At 46.8% G+C, this 20,044-nt stretch overlaps 1 protein-coding gene across 7 annotated transcripts in view; it reads left to right on the forward strand.

Moving 5' to 3' along the window:
* Positions 1-454: 454 nt before the first annotated feature.
* Positions 455-20,044, forward strand: part of SIRAL1 (SIR2 antiphage like 1) — a 57,390-nt gene continuing 37,800 nt past the window's right edge. For 4 of the 7 annotated variants that reach the window (XM_083162800.1, XM_083162801.1, XM_083162799.1 and 1 more), the window contains exon 1: positions 455-624. The gene's annotated coding sequence lies outside the window, so the exon portion shown is untranslated. The remainder of the gene's footprint in view (positions 625-20,044) is intronic. The other 3 variants (XM_083162803.1, XM_083162805.1, XM_083162806.1) reach the window with 3 other exon arrangements.

Raw genomic sequence — 20,044 nt, forward strand, 5'->3', positions numbered from 1 at the left:
TGTCCCGCTGTCCCACCCGCGGCAGGCATTGTCCCGCTGCGGGGGGTGGCAGTTGGGAGAGCCCCCAATCTAGTAGAATAGACGCTGTGCGCATGCGCACAGCGTCTATTCTCATATGAAAATGAGGTCGCGGCTAATTAGCATAAGCCGCGCCCTCATTTGCATACGCCTATTTCCTCCGGACAAAAGTTGGGAGGTATGCCGAAAATTGGTACTGTCCCGCTGTAATCGTGACAGTTGGGAGGTATGGACACGGGGCTGAGCTCGTTGGAAAGCCCTGGTCCTCAGCTACAAAATGAATCCGCCACTGCATAGCAACATGGCAGTACACAAGAGGCAGCGTCACCACATGTGCTTACAATGATATACATATACATGAGTATACATGTACAGTCTGGGCTGCCATTTGCAGCTGTATAACAAAAGACTGGGGAGTGGGACGCTGCTGCATGTGGCCGCAGTGACGGAGAGCGCCGACAGGGGTCAGCAGAGCGCTGCAGTTACTGATACGTACACTGAGAAGGTTTGTCACACACCGGCCGCCGTACGTGGAGCTGATGTGGGAACAGTGACAGTCGTGTGCGGGGAAGAAGAGGAGGAGGACCGGCTGCTGCGGACACACAGGTATCCGACACCCACATTCACTGACTGACGCTCAGGTGCTGTACCTCACTGAGAATGACACACTGACTGATACTCACACTCACTCACTGTTATATTATATGCAACTTACTGATCCACGCAGCTGTTGCCTCATCTCCCACTGATTGACCCACGTACAGCCGCTGCCTCATCTCCCACTGACTGACCCACAGCTGCTGCCTCATCTCACATGACTGATTTACAGCTGCTGCCTCATCTCTCACTGACTGACCCACAGCTGCTGCTTCATCTCCCTCTGACTGACCCACGTGCAGCCACTGCCTCATCTCCCACTGACTGACCCACAGCTGCTGCCTCATCTCCCACTGACTGACCCACAGCTGCTGCCTCATCTCCCACTGACTGACCCACAGCTACTGCCTCATCTCCCACTGACTGACCCACAGCTGCTGCCTCATCTCCCAATGACTGACCCACAGCTGCTGCCTCATCTCCACTGACTGATCCACGTACAGCCCCTGCCTCATCTCCCACTGACTGACCCACAGATGCCGCCTCATCTCCCACTGACTGACCCACAGATGCCGCCTCATCTCCCACTGACTGACCCACAGATGCCGCCTCATCTCCCACTGACTGACCCACAGATGCCGCCTCATCTCCCACTGACTGACCCACAGATGCCGCCTCATCTCCCACTGACTGACCCACAGATGCCGCCTCATCTCCCACTGACTGACCCACAGCTGCTGCCCCATCTCCACTGACTGATCCACGTACAGCCCCTGCCTCATCTCCCACTGACTGACCCACAGCTGCCGCCTCATCTCCCACTGACTGACCCACAGATGCCGCCTCATCTCCCACTGACTGACCCACAGCTGCCGCCTCATCTCCCACTGACTGACCCACAGCTGCCGCCTCATCTCCCACTGACTGACCCACAGCTGCCGCCTCATCTCCCACTGACTGACCCACAGCTGCCGCCTCATCTCCCACTGACTGACCCACAGCTGCCGCCTCATCTCCCACTGACTGACCCACAGCTGCCACCTCATCTCCGAATGACAGACCCACAGCTGCCGCCTCATCTCCCACTGACTGGTCCACATACAGCCGCCACCTCATCTCCCACTGACTGACCCACACACAGCCGCCGCCTCATCTCCCACTGACTGACCCAAGCACTGCCGCTGCCTCATCTCACACTGACTGACCCACAGCTGCCGCCTCATCTCCCACTGAATGACCCACAGATGCCGCCTCATCTCCCACTGACTGACCCACAGATGCCGCCTCATCTCCCACTGACTGACCCACAGCTGCTGCCTCATCTCACACTGACTGACTCACAGCTGCTGCCTCATCTCCCACTGACTGACCCACAGCTGCTGCCTCATCTCCCTCTGACTGACCCACGTGCAGCCACCGCCTCATCTCCCACTGACTGACCCACGCACAGCCGCCGCCTCATCTCCCACTGACTGACGCACGCACGCACAGCCGCCGCCTCATCTCTCACTGACTGACTGGCGCGCGCACAGCCGCCGCCTCATCTCCCACTGACTGACGCATGCACAGCCGACGCCTCCTCATCTTTCACTGACTGACCCATGCACGTCCGCTAGATTGTTTTCTTAAGCTGTGTACACATGGGGGCGATATATTGCTGAGCAATATATTGCTTAGTGTCTCCTTTTCATCAGCGACCAGAGATGGTTGCTGATGAAAGGGAACCTCTGCCGCGGGAGCCGCAGAGGGAATCAGCTGGTCGCAGAAGCAAGCTCATAAGGGGGCTAAAAACAGGAGCGAGCACCGGCGATTTACCGCCGGTGCACACTCCAAACGATGGCAATATGGTCGCTCATTGACCATATTACCAGCGATTATGGCCCGTGTGTACACACCTTTAGATATATCCTATATATCATGCTGAAAGTTGTCCCTTTTTACCATGGATTTACATCCAATTTAGCTATTGTAATGCATTCTTTGCAGTGTTCTTTCACACTCTGATAGACTGTTTACCCCTTGCGTAGATTTGTATATAGCAATATCTCACATGCACAATAAATGTAGATTATTATAAAATAACCCCTATTTGGGCAATAATCAGTGGCGGAACTTGTGGGTGGTGAGCCCAGGTGCAAAAATATAACTTGGGCCCCCCTCCTCCACCCCAACCCAAGTTCACAATATGCAACATGGCAGTAGGTGACGGGGGAGGCAGAGTGTGACATGAAAAAACAGTGGGTGACGGGTACCAATGGTAGTTCCGCCTCTGGCAATAATCTAGTTAATAATGCGGCTCCCTTCCTTTCTGGAATAATATGCCAAAAATCACATATTAGCATTCAGTGGCACCAAGGAAGTTACACAACGGCAGAATGTGAAATATGAATGGCATGTTTAGTGCTTTCCACCAGCTCGCGTTGTCATGGCTGCAGGACAGCTATATACAGAGACTTGCTTTATACAGCCACAAGAAACACATCTATATGTAACAATCACAGTATTACAAATGCTACTCTGGTAGAAATGAGGTAACAGACCGCGATATATAATAGTAATGATATATTTTTATGCACTTCTGTAAAAAAAATATTACACACACACATATATATATATATATATATATATATATATATATATATATCTAGTACTCCGACAAGCGGGGGAGGGGGAGCGGCACTCCAAGGTCTTCAATAGCCGAAGTAAATCACAGCAACAAGCAGAAGATAGCGATCAACGTTTCGGTTTAATGCAACCTTTGTCAAGATCAACATATGCAATAAAAAAACATACCTTATATCCCCTGTGCGTGTCAGCCGCCCGCCTTCATCTTCCGGGTTCATCAGCGTCACCAGCCGGCGACGTGCGTTCCCGGCGCAGTCTGATGATGCTTGAAGGTCTGTGTGCAGCTGAACACAGTCCTTCCGGTGTCCGGAGACGGGTTGCTAGGCAACCTGTTCTATAACAAAACAGCGAAAAAATACCAATGAGTTACCAAGTGAGACTGATAAATTAAAAACAAGCAAGGAACACAACAATGAGTCACCATGTATTGGGGGTAGTGACTAACCACCTAACATACTGTATCTGAATCCTCAGTGGGCTTGCGAAATTCTGGCTGGATAGATCATAATCGGCTAGAATGACACTCTGTAAACCTTTGCAGATGTGTCCAAAAATATATTTAAATACTAAGCCTATGAAATGTCTTAATATAATGTGCCAGAAACACAGCTGAGGGGAAACAATTATGGTCCTACAGTCAATGCATGTGTCTCAGTCAGAGAGACTAAGGGATAAACTTCAGAAAATCACCAACATGATATGTAGAAAAAAATATATGAAATAAGAAAAAAAAAAAAAATGACAATGAAAATATACAAAAAATCTAAGCCAGACTCAAAAAAAGTAATATACATAAATGCAGAGCATGTAGACAAAATATATACAAGGGCATACATCAGAATGTATATGCTGAACTCCCTACAGGAAACATGAAAGGGGTAAATTTTCGTTAAGGCCATCTGGCCACACTGTCCTCAGTTTATAGATCCACCTGGATTCATGTTGGAGCAGTGTTTTACCTCTATCTCCCCCCCGTAATGTTTTGGGGATTTGTTCCATGATTTTATATCGGAGGGCAGACAGGTTATGTCCAGATTCACGGAAATGCCGGGCTACCGGTTGTTCAGTGTCAGGTTTTTTGGTACTGAGAGATTGACGTATGGAGGTCCGGTGCATGGCCATCCTTTCCTTGAACTGCCTTGTGGTCTTACCGATGTAGTAGAGACCACAAGGACAGCGCAAGAAATAAACCACGTGTGTGGAGGTACAGGTTACAACTTGCCTGATTGGGATTTTTCTGCCCGTTTGAGGATGATTGAACGATTCCCCTGTCTCCATGAAACTACAACAGGTGCAACCCGTGCACCTGTAGCAGCCCAGTTTTTTGGTGAGGAAGTTGGCGGTCGGCGGGGGTTTAAACGTGGAAATATCATTGTGCACGAGCCAGTCTTTTAAATTACGGGCACGTGCATAACTGGGCATAATGGTATAGTCCTTCAGGGCCCTGATGTCCCTGTCCGACGTGACCATGGGCCAGAACTTCTTGATGTTTTGATTGATGGCCGGACTGCCAGTATGAAATTTTTGGACAAAGGGAATTTTTTTCTTTATGGGCAACCCCTGGATCTTTTTTGGTGCAAGTGCCTGTGATCTAGGAATGGACAAAACTTTATTTTTGGCCTTGATGAGCTCCGGGAGATGATATCCGCGTGTGCGGAATTGGTCAATCATGAGATCTATCTCATGCTCAGTATTGGACCTGTCGTCCGAGATCCTGTGTAGTCTAAGGAACTGGGAGAATGGCAAACCTTTTTTAGTAGATTCAGGGTGGGAACTTTGGAAATGGAGGATGGTGTTCCGATCAGTGGCCTTTTTGAACAAATTTGTTCTGACACAATGCTCCTGGATTGAAATGCTTACATCTAGGTAATTAACCTGAGTTTTGCTCATACAGTAAGTAAATTTTATCGGAGAGTCCGACTGATTCGCGGCAGTGAGAAGTTCCTGAAACTCGAACTCACTGCCCAGCCACAACAAAAGCAGATCATCAATATATCTAACGAAAAATGGGATCTTGGCGGCTACATCGGCATTCGCGAAAAACAACTCATGCTCCACATCGAACATGAACGTATTCGCGAACGCCGGTGCCACACAAGATCCCATGGCACACCCCTGCAGTTGGATGTACCATTTGCTATCAAAAAGAAAATAATTTCTCTTGAGGGTGAGCTCAAGGAGAGTGATAAAAAAATCAATGTTGGGCCCTTTGTAGAGGTGATGGCCCGTGAGTAGCCTGCGTGCAGCCTGCACACCAGCATCATGTGGGATGCTGGTGTACAGGCTTACCACATCCAGGGTACACAGCCAGCAGTTGTCTGGCTGAGGGGGCAGGGACTGAAGTTTGGTAATGAGAGTGGTGGTATCCTTGAGATATGTAACCTGTGATTGAATAACCGGCTGGAAAAAAGAGTCAAGATATTGGGAAATCACATAATAAACAGAGTCCCTGGCCGCTATGATGGGGCGACCTGGTGGTTTAACTTGATCTTTGTGCAGTTTTGGAATGGTGTATAACACCGGAGCCACTGGAGTGTTCTGGAATAGGGCTCTACGGGTCACATCCGTGATGATGTCAGATGATACAGCATGTTTGAGAAGAGTGTCCAGTTCAAGATTAAACCTGGCTGTGGGATCTTCGGGAAGGCGTCTGTAGACCATGTGGTCCTCAAGTTGGCGATAAATCTCAGAGCGGTACTGTTCAATATCCTGCACCACAATACCGCCCCCTTTGTCTGCAGGGCGTATTATAATTGACTGGTCCTCACTTAAAATTTTTAAAGTTTGCATTTCTTGTTTGCTGAAATTCCCAAAATCTGGGCGAGAAGGAACACTTGTGTGGTTTCCTTGTTCATCCACAAGGCGCAAGAAACACTTTAAGGAAATGTTGTTGTTGTGAGGGTCAAAGGTCGAATGTGGTCGGAACCGCTTAATGGGTAGAATGGCAGAGTCCATGTTTTGTTCAGAGGTGGCATAATGTTCTTTGAGGCGTAAGTTTCTTCCAAACTTATAGGTGTCTACCTTCCACTGGAATTTGTCTGGTGGACACGCGGGCACAAATGACAGGCCTTTACTCAGAATAGCCATCTCGGCGTCCGTTAGTGTCCGTTTGGAAAGGTTAAAGACTATTTGGTCGTTTTGCCCCTTGCTCTGCCTTTTCCAGAGCCTGTTGGTTTCGCCGCCTCTGCGTGTCGGCCTTTGCCGCCTGGGCCCCGCTGTGCGCGGGTAAGAACCCCTAAAGGGGGTTTACCGCTGGATGATGGGCGGGTTGAATCAGCGTCACTAGGTGAGGAATATCCCCCACTGGAGGTCTCGGTATCACCGGCAGTTCTCGGGGTCCTGCGTCTATTATATTGTTTTCTTTTTCCTTCTGGGTTATATACCCATGAATAGACACGGTTCTCAGAATAGTCACGCTGAACTGTTTGTAGTTTATCACGTTTGAATTTCGATAATTCTTGCTTATAGGTTTCAATATCACTGGTTAGTTTGTCCAACCACTTGGTTTCTGTGTCGGATTTTAATGAATCAAGATGTGTGGATTCAAAAACGGAGCGTTTTTCTTTGATGATGGAGAGTTCGCGAGCGGACTCCTGGATCACTAGTAGTATCAGATCCAGGCTGCACTTATTAAGAATCGCAACCCATTTGCGACAAAAGTCTTGATTGAACTTGCCAATAGTGGGGGCGTTGCGAACTCTAAACCCTCTTGGTATCAGACCACTGCGGTGATAGTCCGAGAGGGTTACTCCGTGCATGTAAAAATCAAATTATTTTTTATGAAGTCGGAGCAATTGAATGTACAGTTGTTCATTGGTGTCACAACCACTGCTAACACGTAGATTGTCCTTGAAATATGAATTCTCTGCATCCGTGTCAGAGAATGTCAGCGTTTCCCTGATCGGGAGAGTGATGCTCCTAAAGCCAGTGGTGTGTTCCATGGATTAAAAACAAAGAAGTGTGTTACCCACACTGACACAAATTGACAGAGGATCCGCAACCGAGGAAATAAAGCATAAAACAACAGTTTATATGCTAACAAGGAGGGTGCCCTCGATCCGAAACTTAAAAGGGAAGAGCCTGCGTATTGGCCCAGTCCTTGTATAAGAATCAATATAGCGTGGGGATGATCCGGCACTCCAAATCACAAACCAGTGGATGCCCGGGTGCCACCTCCAAATTGGCTTGAACAGCCACAATATATTTAGTACTGTATATATCTAGTATATCCCCACGCTATATTGATTCTTATACAAGGACTGGGCCAATACGCAGGCTCTTCCCTTTTAAGTTTCGGATCGAGGGCACCCTCCTTGTTAGCATATAAACTGTTGTTTTATGCTTTATTTCCTCGGTTGCGGATCCTCTGTCAATTTGTGTCAGTGTGGGTAACACACTTCTTTGTTTTTAATCCATGGAACACACCACTGGCTTTAGGAGCATCACTCTCCCGATCAGGGAAACGCTGACATTCTCTGACACGGATGCAGAGAATTCATATTTCAAGGATAATCTACCTGTTAGCAGTGGTTGTGACACCAATGAACAACTGTACATTCAATTGCTCCGACTTCATAAAAAATAATTTGAATTTTACATGCACGGAGTAACCCTCTCGGACTATCACCGCAGTGGTCTGATACCAAGAGGGTTTAGAGTTCGCAACGCCCCCACTATTGGCAAGTTCAATCAAGACTTTTGTCGCAAATGGGTTGCGATTCTTAATAAGTGCAGCCTGGATCTGATACTACTAGTGATCCAGGAGTCCGCTCGCGAACTCTCCATCATCAAAGAAAAACGCTCCGTTTTTGAATCCACACATCTTGATTCATTAAAATCCGACACAGAAACCAAGTGGTTGGACAAACTAACCAGTGATATTGAAACCTATAAGCAAGAATTATCGAAATTCAAACGTGATAAACTACAAACAGTTCAGTGTGACTATTCTGAGAACCGTGTCTATTCATGGGTATATAACCCAGAAGGAAAAAGAAAACAATATAATAGACGCAGGACCCCGAGAACTGCCGGTGATACCGAGACCTCCAGTGGGGGATATTCCTCACCTAGTGACGCTGATTCAACCCGCCCATCATCCAGCGGTAAACCCCCTTTAGGGGTTCTTACCCGCGCACAGCGGGGCCCAGGCGGCAAAGGCCGACACGCAGAGGCGGCGAAACCAACAGGCTCTGGAAAAGGCAGAGCAAGGGGCAAAACGACCAAATAGTCTTTAACCTTTCCAAACGGACACTAACAGACGCCGAGATGGCTATTCTGAGTAAAGGCCTGTCATTTGTGCCCGCGTGTCCACCAGACAAATTCCAGTGGAAGGTAGACACCTATAAGTTTGGAAGAAACTTACGCCTCAAAGAACATTATGCCACCTCTGAACAAAACATGGACTCTGCCATTCTACCCATTAAGCGGTTCCGACCACATTCGACCTTTGACCCTCACAACAACAACATTTCCTTAAAGTGTTTCTTGCGCCTTGTGGATGAACAAGGAAACCACACAAGTGTTCCTTCTCGCCCAGATTTTGGGAATTTCAGCAAACAAGAAATGCAAACTTTAAAAATTTTAAGTGAGGACCAGTCAATTATAATACGCCCTGCAGACAAAGGGGGCGGTATTGTGGTGCAGGATATTGAACAGTACCGCTCTGAGATTTATCGCCAACTTGAGGACCACATGGTCTACAGACGCCTTCCCGAAGATCCCACAGCCAGGTTTAATCTTGAACTGGACACTCTTCTCAAACATGCTGTATCATCTGACATCATCACGGATGTGACCCGTAGAGCCCTATTCCAGAACACTCCAGTGGCTCCGGTGTTATACACCATTCCAAAACTGCACAAAGATCAAGTTAAACCACCAGGTCGCCCCATCATAGCGGCCAGGGACTCTGTTTATTATGTGATTTCCCAATATCTTGACTCTTTTTTCCAGCCGGTTATTCAATCACAGGTTACATATCTCAAGGATACCACCACTCTCATTACCAAACTTCAGTCCCTGCCCCCTCAGCCAGACAACTGCTGGCTGTGTACCCTGGATGTGGTAAGCCTGTACACCAGCATCCCACATGATGCTGGTGTGCAGGCTGCACGCAGGCTACTCACGGGCCATCACCTCTACAAAGGGCCCAACATTGATTTTTTTATCACTCTCCTTGAGCTCACCCTCAAGAGAAATTATTTTCTTTTTGATAGCAAATGGTACATCCAACTGCAGGGGTGTGCCATGGGATCTTGTGTGGCACCGGCGTTCGCGAATACGTTCATGTTCGATGTGGAGCATGAGTTGTTTTTCGCGAATGCCGATGTAGCCGCCAAGATCCCATTTTTCGTTAGATATATTGATGATCTGCTTTTGTTGTGGCTGGGCAGTGAGTTCGAGTTTCAGGAACTTCTCACTGCCGCGAATCAGTCGGACTCTCCGATAAAATTTACTTACTGTATGAGCAAAACTCAGGTTAATTACCTAGATGTAAGCATTTCAATCCAGGAGCATTGTGTCAGAACAAATTTGTTCAAAAAGGCCACTGATCGGAACACCATCCTCCATTTCCAAAGTTCCCACCCTGAATCTACTAAAAAAGGTTTGCCATTCTCCCAGTTCCTTAGACTACACAGGATCTCGGACGACAGGTCCAATACTGAGCATGAGATAGATCTCATGATTGACCAATTCCGCACACGCGGATATCATCTCCCGGAGCTCATCAAGGCCAAAAATAAAGTTTTGTCCATTCCTAGATCACAGGCACTTGCACCAAAAAAGATCCAGGGGTTGCCCATAAAGAAAAAAATTCCCTTTGTCCAAAAATTTCATACTGGCAGTCCGGCCATCAATCAAAACATCAAGAAGTTCTGGCCCATGGTCACGTCGGACAGGGACATCAGGGCCCTGAAGGACTATACCATTATGCCCAGTTATGCACGTGCCCGTAATTTAAAAGACTGGCTCGTGCACAATGATATTTCCACGTTTAAACCCCCGCCGACCGCCAACTTCCTCACCAAAAAACCGGGCTGCTACAGGTGCACGGGTTGCACCTGTTGTAGTTTCATGGAGACAGGGGAATCGTTCAATCATCCTCAAACGGGCAGAAAAATCCCAATCAGGCAAGTTGTAACCTGTACCTCCACACACGTGGTTTATTTCTTGCGCTGTCCTTGTGGTCTCTACTACATCGGTAAGACCACAAGGCAGTTCAAGGAAAGGATGGCCATGCACCGGACCTCCATACGTCAATCTCTCAGTACCAAAAAACCTGACACTGAACAACCGGTAGCCCGGCATTTCCGTGAATCTGGACATAACCTGTCTGCCCTCCGATATAAAATCATGGAACAAATCCCCAAAACATTACGGGGGGGAGATAGAGGTAAAACACTGCTCCAACATGAATCCAGGTGGATCTATAAACTGAGGACAGTGTGGCCAGATGGCCTTAACGAAAATTTACCCCTTTCATGTTTCCTGTAGGGAGTTCAGCATATACATTCTGATGTATGCCCTTGTATATATTTTGTCTACATGCTCTGCATTTATGTATATTACTTTTTTTGAGTCTGGCTTAGATTTTTTGTATATTTTCATTGTCATTTTTTTTTTTTTTCTTATTTCATATATTTTTTTCTACATATCATGTTGGTGATTTTCTGAAGTTTATCCCTTAGTCTCTCTGACTGAGACACATGCATTGACTGTAGGACCATAATTGTTTCCCCTCAGCTGTGTTTCTGGCACATTATATTAAGACATTTCATAGGCTTAGTATTTAAATATATTTTTGGACACATCTGCAAAGGTTTACAGAGTGTCATTCTAGCCGATTATGATCTATCCAGCCAGAATTTCGCAAGCCCACTGAGGATTCAGATACAGTATGTTAGGTGGTTAGTCACTACCCCCAATACATGGTGACCCATTGTTGTGTTCCTTGCTTGTTTTTAATTTATCAGTCTCACTTGGTAACTCATTGGTATTTTTTCGCTGTTTTGTTATAGAACAGGTTGCCTAGCAACCCGTCTCCGGACACCGGAAGGACTGTGTTCAGCTGCACACAGACCTTCAAGCATCATCAGACTGCGCCGGGAACGCACGTCGCCGGCTGGTGACGCTGATGAACCCGGAAGATGGAGGCGGGCGGCTGACACGCACAGGGGATATAAGGTATGTTTTTTTATTGCATATGTTGATCTTGACAAAGGTTGCATTAAACCGAAACGTTGATCGCTATCTTCTGCTTGTTGCTGTGATTTACTTCGGCTATTGAAGACCTTGGAGTGCCACTCCCCCGCCCCCGCTTGTCGGAGTACTAGTTATATTGTGGCTGTTCAAGCCAATTTGGAGGTGGTACCCGGGCATCCACTGGTTTGTGATTTGGAGTGCCGGATCATCCCCACGCTATATTGGTACCCTCTTGCTATAAATTTATCATGCATCTCTTCAAGTTGTTTCTCTCTCGTTCCATGATTGCTGTTGATGCGGCACACCCGCAGGAACTGTGAATATGGCAAACTGGAGATTGTGTGCTTAGGGTGGAAGCTGTGGCTATGTAAGATGGTGTTCCGGTCGGTTGGTTTTGAATACAGCTGCGTGTGAATCTGTCCATCCATAATCAGTATCTGAACATCCAGGAAGTTGACACTGCATCTGCTTAAATTATATGTCAGTTTGACTGCACTGTCTGACGCATTATGCCTCTGCAGGACATTACTCAGAGACTCCTCAGTGCCTGTCCACAGAAGCAGGATGTCATCAATGTACCTCATATATTTAAACACCCCGCTCATGATGTCACTATCCGTGAAGAACAGTCTCTGCTCAACTGCATGCATGAAGGCGTTAGCATATACAGGAGCTGCCGCCGATCCCATTGCGCAGCCGGCGCTCTGGTTGTAAAATCGCCCATCATGCAGGAAGCAATTATGTGTCAGGGTGAATTCTATGAGGCTTATGAAAAACTCAACCTGTGGCCCTGTATATAGGCGGTTGTTTTCAATGAGTTCTTTAACTGCATCCAGGCCTAGTTGGTGCGGGATGCACGTGTAAAGATTAGTGACATCAATACTTGCTAGTATCAAATTCTCTGGGACCTGTGTGATGGATGTGAGTTCTTGTAGCAACATGGTGGTGTCCTTCAGATATGAGCTGGTGGCTTGTATGCACGGCTGTAAATAGTGATCGATGTAAATCGCCAACGGTTCACAGAGCGACCCCCGGGCAGAGATGATCGGTCTCCCCGGAGGACGCTCTGCGTCCTTATGGATCTTCGGTATGGTGTAAAACAGAGCAGTCTTGGGATCCTTTCTGGTTAGCAAGGATTGTGTCTCTTTAGAGATAACGCCTTCCTCCACTGCTGTGGATAGTAAAGTGTCCAGTTCCTTGGAATAGCGTTTCGTGGGGTTCTCTCCCAATAGCTCATAGGTATGAATGTCCATCAATTGACGATTGCACTCCTCACGGTATTGGGTGATATCTTGCACGACGATGGAGCCCCCCTTGTCCGCCCCTCTGATTATGATATCCTGTCTGGCTCTTAGATCCTTCAAGGCCTGGCGTTCTTCCTTCGACAGGTTAGGTTTCATTGATGCAGGTATGGCTTGACAGGTTGAGTCCATCATCCTTGAAAATGTCCGTATGGAGGCATTAAAAGATTGTGGATCGAAAGTGCTGGTGGCTCCCAATTTTTTCTTTATTATGCTTTGATCACCTTCATGTGTAAGTGCTGGGGTATCCGGTTTTTTGTCAAAATACTCCCGTAAACGCAGTTTCCTTTGAAATTTATAATTCTCCACTTGGAGTTGGAAATCATCATATTGCGTTGTGGGTGTGTAACTCAAACCCTTGCTGAGTAGTTGGGTTTCCATCGTTGTAAGGGGAGTTTTTGACAAATTAAAAACTAGTTCCTGTATCGGTTTGTTGTTTTCCGCTTTCTGGAGTCTGCGGCTCTGCCCCCCTCTTCTTGTTCTTTTGGGGTGCCGATAGCCGTCCTCTCCCGGTTCCTGATGATGGACCGGGTATCCACGCCTAAAGGGAGGGTAGGCCTATTTCTTCCTCTCCGGCTAGTGGTGGGGACCTCTGTGTCACTGGCCGAGGTACTTGTATACCCCCCTTGGTGTCTAGGGGGTCTCCGATCCCTCCGATTCCTGGTAACTTGGGCGTTTTGACTACGGTTATCGTTATTAAGCCACCTATACACACGATGCTGTTGATAATCAGCCTGCACTTTCTGGAATTTCTCCTTCTTAAATTTGAGAATATCGCGTCGATAATTTTCGACGTTTGTTTTGATTTTATTCATCCAGTCGGTGCTTGTGTCCTCATTTAGGGCCTGCAGGTGCTCTCCTTCGAATGTAATAATTTTTTCTTTGATCAGGTTGAGCTCCCTGGTTGATTCTTCGATCACCAAGAGGATCAGATCCATAGAACATTTGTTCAGGATACTGATCCACTTGGTGCAAAAGGCCGGATTGTGTCGACCTATAGTCGGGGAGTTATGGACTCTAAATCCTCTAGGGATTTGTTTATTTCTGAAATATTCAGATAAGGTGAGTCCATGCATTAGGAAATCCACCTCCTTCCTTTTCATGCGGATTAATTCCTGAAATACGTCATCTCCAGTCGACTGTGTCCCTATGTCGAATACAGGTTGCGTGTATAGTATCCCTCCTGCGTCACTATCCGAATAGCTAAACACATCAGTGTTAGCACATTGCTGCATCTGGATGGAATCCTCCCCAGTCGCTGCAGGTGTCGCCATATTGTGGTTGGCAAAACAGTTTGCAAGTGAAATAAGGTTCAGTGCTTAAAGAGTGCAGGTGAAGTCACTGTCAAGGAAGCCTGTGTGTCCGTGTCTCCCCTGTGTGGGACGGAATCCTTAGTGCAGACAGTGCTGGTCAGGTCCTGAATTGCTGGCGTTTAAATGGCAGGGAAACAACATACAATGAGGGTGCCTTGATAAATGACAGTAGCCTAAGTCCAGGCTTACTGTGTAGCGTATATAGAGAGAAAAGTCCGGCACTCAACACCTGTCCCTGCTCCACTGTGTAACTCGGCCTGGGTGCCCGCTGGTCGCTGGCTGTGCCAGCGCTTGTCAAATAGCGTAGAAAGAGAAGCGTCACTCCAGGTTCTAGTTCAAAGATTCTTTACTGCTTAGTCAGTCAACAGTGTTTCGGGCCGTGGCCCGTCATCAGGACATACACAGTGCAATGCAAGCGTTACAGATATTAAATAGCTTACCAGGTCCCTGCGATTGGCGTCGCCATTCCGCCCCCTCCTTGGCGTCGGATCCTACTTCCGGGTTGTCATCGCCGGAAGTGACGCGATGCCCTTACCGGAGGCGTCATGCGTGCGCCTCACTGCCTGTCTGCCAGGAGTTGTTACTGGCATCTGCAAAAGTAACAAAACATTTCATCTTTATTAGAATTGTTATATTACGTGTCTCTAATACATAGTGATTATTAATATCATCTGGCTCCCCTCTGATGATCATTATGGTGCATAGATTAAAACTTTAGTGCGTGACTACCTGTGTGACATATAAAAACTAAAACTGTATGTGAGTACAGAATGGCCACTAGATGGTGCTATAGTTATTAATATGAGGTGTCACTTGTACCCATCTAGCTCTCATCTACGTGGTAATTCTGTTGTACTATTGTGTCTTTATTATTATTAAAATTTAAATCTTAAACAAAAAAGCGTCTCCAACTCGTGTGAGTAATAGGGGTACATCCTTTACTATAGGATGAATGGTATAATACATAGTGTACATGTCTAATCTGTCCTAGGATTGTCCCCTATCCCACGGCTCACATCCTGGTGCTTGTTATTTATTATGCATGTTGATATCCATGTCACTATGCGTAATGGCCCAATATATCATGGGACCTGTCTATATTGCTGTGACACCGTGTATCAATCTAGAAAGGGGTGTGTAAAAAGCAATTTTTTATGTGAAAAAGTACAAGTGCAACGGGAAGTGCCCATGATTATCAAAGGGAATTGTGACCAATTCCATTGCGTGTCATCTTGCGCTATGCAAGTGTATAAGAGTGCTGTCTGGGCAGGTGCATATCTGGGAAAGTGTGATGACCTAGTATTGACAGTAAGACCAAGTACTGTCCAAATTAGGCAGACTCGGATATGTGTGAAACATCATGAAAAATAATAAAAAAATCTCAAAATAACACAGTGAAAAAACTATATTAGAAAACCAAGAATAGCCTGTAATCTATTGTGGTGTCAATGAGTGTATGAGATATGATATCCCTATTACTCCGATAGCATCTAAGTTGGTGACAGAAAAGAAGAAAAAAAGGTTAAAATCTCTTTGTGATGTACATTTCACTGTAGATGTTACTCTTGAAAATCTGCTGCCTATCACAATATGTCACAACTTGTTGTATATGGTGATTCTATGGCCTTGTACCATTCTTACTATTATTGTATTTTCAAGTACTAGCACAGAGCTGTGTAAACTAGCATTTATAAGAAACATTTAAAGTTGAGAGCCTCATTTAAACCGTTGGGGCTCACGGTGTTGAGCCTACTGATCCATCGGCATTCCAGCTGCAATAGTCTCTTGTCCCTGTCTCCTCCACGTAGTGAGGCAGGGACATGGTCGATGATTCTATATCGGAGGGTGGCCATGCCGTGTTTTTTCTCTCCGAAATGCCGTGCTACAGCTTGATCACTGGTGCCACTGTGGAGGGCATCTCTTATGGCCTTCCGGTGTTGAGCCATCCTTTCTTTGAATTGTCTCGCTGTCTTGCCCACGTAGTGTTGCCCACATGGACAAGACAGCAAGTATATCACATGTGTAGTGGTGCATGTTACCACGTGTTTGATTTTATACATGTGGCCTGTATAGGGATGTCGGAATTGGTCGCCTGTGACCATATAATTGCATGTCACACACCCCAGACACTTGTAGCATCCGGGTTTCTTCGTCAAAAAGTTGACTGCTTTTATAACACCCAGACCCGTCACATCTGTTTTCACTAGGAGGTCTTTTAAGTTGGGCCCCCGTACATAGCTTGGCATAATTCGTTTGCCCATCAGGCTTTTTAACTCTGGGTCCGTGTTAACTATGGGCCAATGGGATTTCACCTTTTGTACCATTTCGGGACTTTTATTGGTGTATTTAGTGACCCATGTCATCATGTCGTTTTTCACCTCTTTGTTTTTACTTGCGAGGAGTTCGGTCCTGGTTTTGGCACATGCCTTTTGTCTAGCCTTGAGTAAAGCTTCTTGTTGGTACCCTCTTGCTATAAATTTATCATGCATCTCTTCAAGTTGTTTCTCTCTCGTTCCATGATTGCTGTTGATGCGGCACACCCGCAGGAACTGTGAATATGGCAAACTGGAGATTGTGTGCTTAGGGTGGAAGCTGTGGCTATGTAAGATGGTGTTCCGGTCGGTTGGTTTTGAATACAGCTGCGTGTGAATCTGTCCATCCATAATCAGTATCTGACCATCCAGGAAGTTGACACTGCATCTGCTTAAATTATATGTCAGTTTGACTGCACTGTCTGACGCATTATGCCTCTGCAGGACATTACTCAGAGACTCCTCAGTGCCTGTCCACAGAAGCAGGATGTCATCAATGTACCTCATATATTTAAACACCCCGCTCATGATGTCACTATCCGTGAAGAACAGTCTCTGCTCAACTGCATGCATGAAGGCGTTAGCATATACAGGAGCTGCCGCCGATCCCATTGCGCAGCCGGCGCTCTGGTTGTAAAATCGCCCATCATGCAGGAAGCAATTATGTGTCAGGGTGAATTCTATGAGGCTTATGAAAAACTCAACCTGTGGCCCTGTATATAGGCGGTTGTTTTCAATGAGTTCTTTAACTGCATCCAGGCCTAGTTGGTGCGGGATGCACGTGTAAAGATTAGTGACATCAATACTTGCTAGTATCAAATTCTCTGGGACCTGTGTGATGGATGTGAGTTCTTGTAGCAACATGGTGGTGTCCTTCAGATATGAGCTGGTGGCTTGTATGCACGGCTGTAAATAGTGATCGATGTAAATCGCCAACGGTTCACAGAGCGACCCCCGGGCAGAGATGATCGGTCTCCCCGGAGGACGCTCTGCGTCCTTATGGATCTTCGGTATGGTGTAAAACAGAGCAGTCTTGGGATCCTTTCTGGTTAGCAAGGATTGTGTCTCTTTAGAGATAACGCCTTCCTCCACTGCTGTGGATAGTAAAGTGTCCAGTTCCTTGGAATAGCGTTTCGTGGGGTTCTCTCCCAATAGCTCATAGGTATGAATGTCCATCAATTGACGATTGCACTCCTCACGGTATTGGGTGATATCTTGCACGACGATGGAGCCCCCCTTGTCCGCCCCTCTGATTATGATATCCTGTCTGGCTCTTAGATCCTTCAAGGCCTGGCGTTCTTCCTTCGACAGGTTAGGTTTCATTGATGCAGGTATGGCTTGACAGGTTGAGTCCATCATCCTTGAAAATGTCCGTATGGAGGCATTAAAAGATTGTGGATCGAAAGTGCTGGTGGCTCCCAATTTTTTCTTTATTATGCTTTGATCACCTTCATGTGTAAGTGCTGGGGTATCCGGTTTTTTGTCAAAATACTCCCGTAAACGCAGTTTCCTTTGAAATTTATAATTCTCCACTTGGAGTTGGAAATCATCATATTGCGTTGTGGGTGTGTAACTCAAACCCTTGCTGAGTAGTTGGGTTTCCATCGTTGTAAGGGGAGTTTTTGACAAATTAAAAACTAGTTCCTGTATCGGTTTGTTGTTTTCCGCTTTCTGGAGTCTGCGGCTCTGCCCCCCTCTTCTTGTTCTTTTGGGGTGCCGATAGCCGTCCTCTCCCGGTTCCTGATGATGGACCGGGTATCCACGCCTAAAGGGAGGGTAGGCCTATTTCTTCCTCTCCGGCTAGTGGTGGGGACCTCTGTGTCACTGGCCGAGGTACTTGTATACCCCCCTTGGTGTCTAGGGGGTCTCCGATCCCTCCGATTCCTGGTAACTTGGGCGTTTTGACTACGGTTATCGTTATTAAGCCACCTATACACACGATGCTGTTGATAATCAGCCTGCACTTTCTGGAATTTCTCCTTCTTAAATTTGAGAATATCGCGTCGATAATTTTCGACGTTTGTTTTGATTTTATTCATCCAGTCGGTGCTTGTGTCCTCATTTAGGGCCTGCAGGTGCTCTCCTTCGAATGTAGTAATTTTTTCTTTGATCAGGTTGAGCTCCCTGGTTGATTCTTCGATCACCAAGAGGATCAGATCCATAGAACATTTGTTTAGGATACTGATCCACTTGGTGCAAAAGGCCGGATTGTGTCGACCTATAGTCGGGGAGTTATGGACTCTAAATCCTCTAGGGATTTGTTTATTTCTGAAATATTCAGATAAGGTGAGTCCATGCATTAGGAAATCCACCTCCTTCCTTTTCATGCGGATTAATTCCTGAAATACGTCATCTCCAGTCGACTGTGTCCCTATGTCGAATACAGGTTGCGTGTATAGTATCCCTCCTGCGTCACTATCCGAATAGCTAAACACATCAGTGTTAGCACATTGCTGCATCTGGATGGAATCCTCCCCAGTCGCTGCAGGTGTCGCCATATTGTGGTTGGCAAAACAGTTTGCAAGTGAAATAAGGTTCAGTGCTTAAAGAGTGCAGGTGAAGTCACTGTCAAGGAAGCCTGTGTGTCCGTGTCTCCCCTGTGTGGGACGGAATCCTTAGTGCAGACAGTGCTGGTCAGGTCCTGAATTGCTGGCGTTTAAATGGCAGGGAAACAACATACAATGAGGGTGCCTTGATAAATGACAGTAGCCTAAGTCCAGGCTTACTGTGTAGCGTATATAGAGAGAAAAGTCCGGCACTCAACACCTGTCCCTGCTCCACTGTGTAACTCGGCCTGGGTGCCCGCTGGTCGCTGGCTGTGCCAGCGCTTGTCAAATAGCGTAGAAAGAGAAGCGTCACTCCAGGTTCTAGTTCAAAGATTCTTTACTGCTTAGTCAGTCAACAGTGTTTCGGGCCGTGGCCCGTCATCAGGACATACACAGTGCAATGCAAGCGTTACAGATATTAAATAGCACTTTCGATCCACAATCTTTTAATGCCTCCATACGGACATTTTCAAGGATGATGGACTCAACCTGTCAAGCCATACCTGCATCAATGAAACCTAACCTGTCGAAGGAAGAACGCCAGGCCTTGAAGGATCTAAGAGCCAGACAGGATATCATAATCAGAGGGGCGGACAAGGGGGGCTCCATCGTCGTGCAAGATATCACCCAATACCGTGAGGAGTGCAATCGTCAATTGATGGACATTCATACCTATGAGCTATTGGGAGAGAACCCCACGAAACGCTATTCCAAGGAACTGGACACTTTACTATCCACAGCAGTGGAGGAAGGCGTTATCTCTAAAGAGACACAATCCTTGCTAACCAGAAAGGATCCCAAGACTGCTCTGTTTTACACCATACCGAAGATCCATAAGGACGCAGAGCGTCCTCCGGGGAGACCGATCATCTCTGCCCGGGGGTCGCTCTGTGAACCGTTGGTGATTTACATCGATCACTATTTACAGCCGTGCATACAAGCCACCAGCTCATATCTGAAGGACACCACCATGTTGCTACAAGAACTCACATCCATCACACAGGTCCCAGAGAATTTGATACTAGCAAGTATTGATGTCACTAATCTTTACACGTGCATCCCGCACCAACTAGGCCTGGATGCAGTTAAAGAACTCATTGAAAACAACCGCCTATATACAGGGCCAC

Source organism: Crinia signifera, chromosome 19, assembly GCF_055691185.1.
Source record: "Crinia signifera chromosome 19, ASM5569118v1, whole genome shotgun sequence".
NCBI classification, from domain to species: domain Eukaryota; kingdom Metazoa; phylum Chordata; class Amphibia; order Anura; family Myobatrachidae; genus Crinia; species Crinia signifera.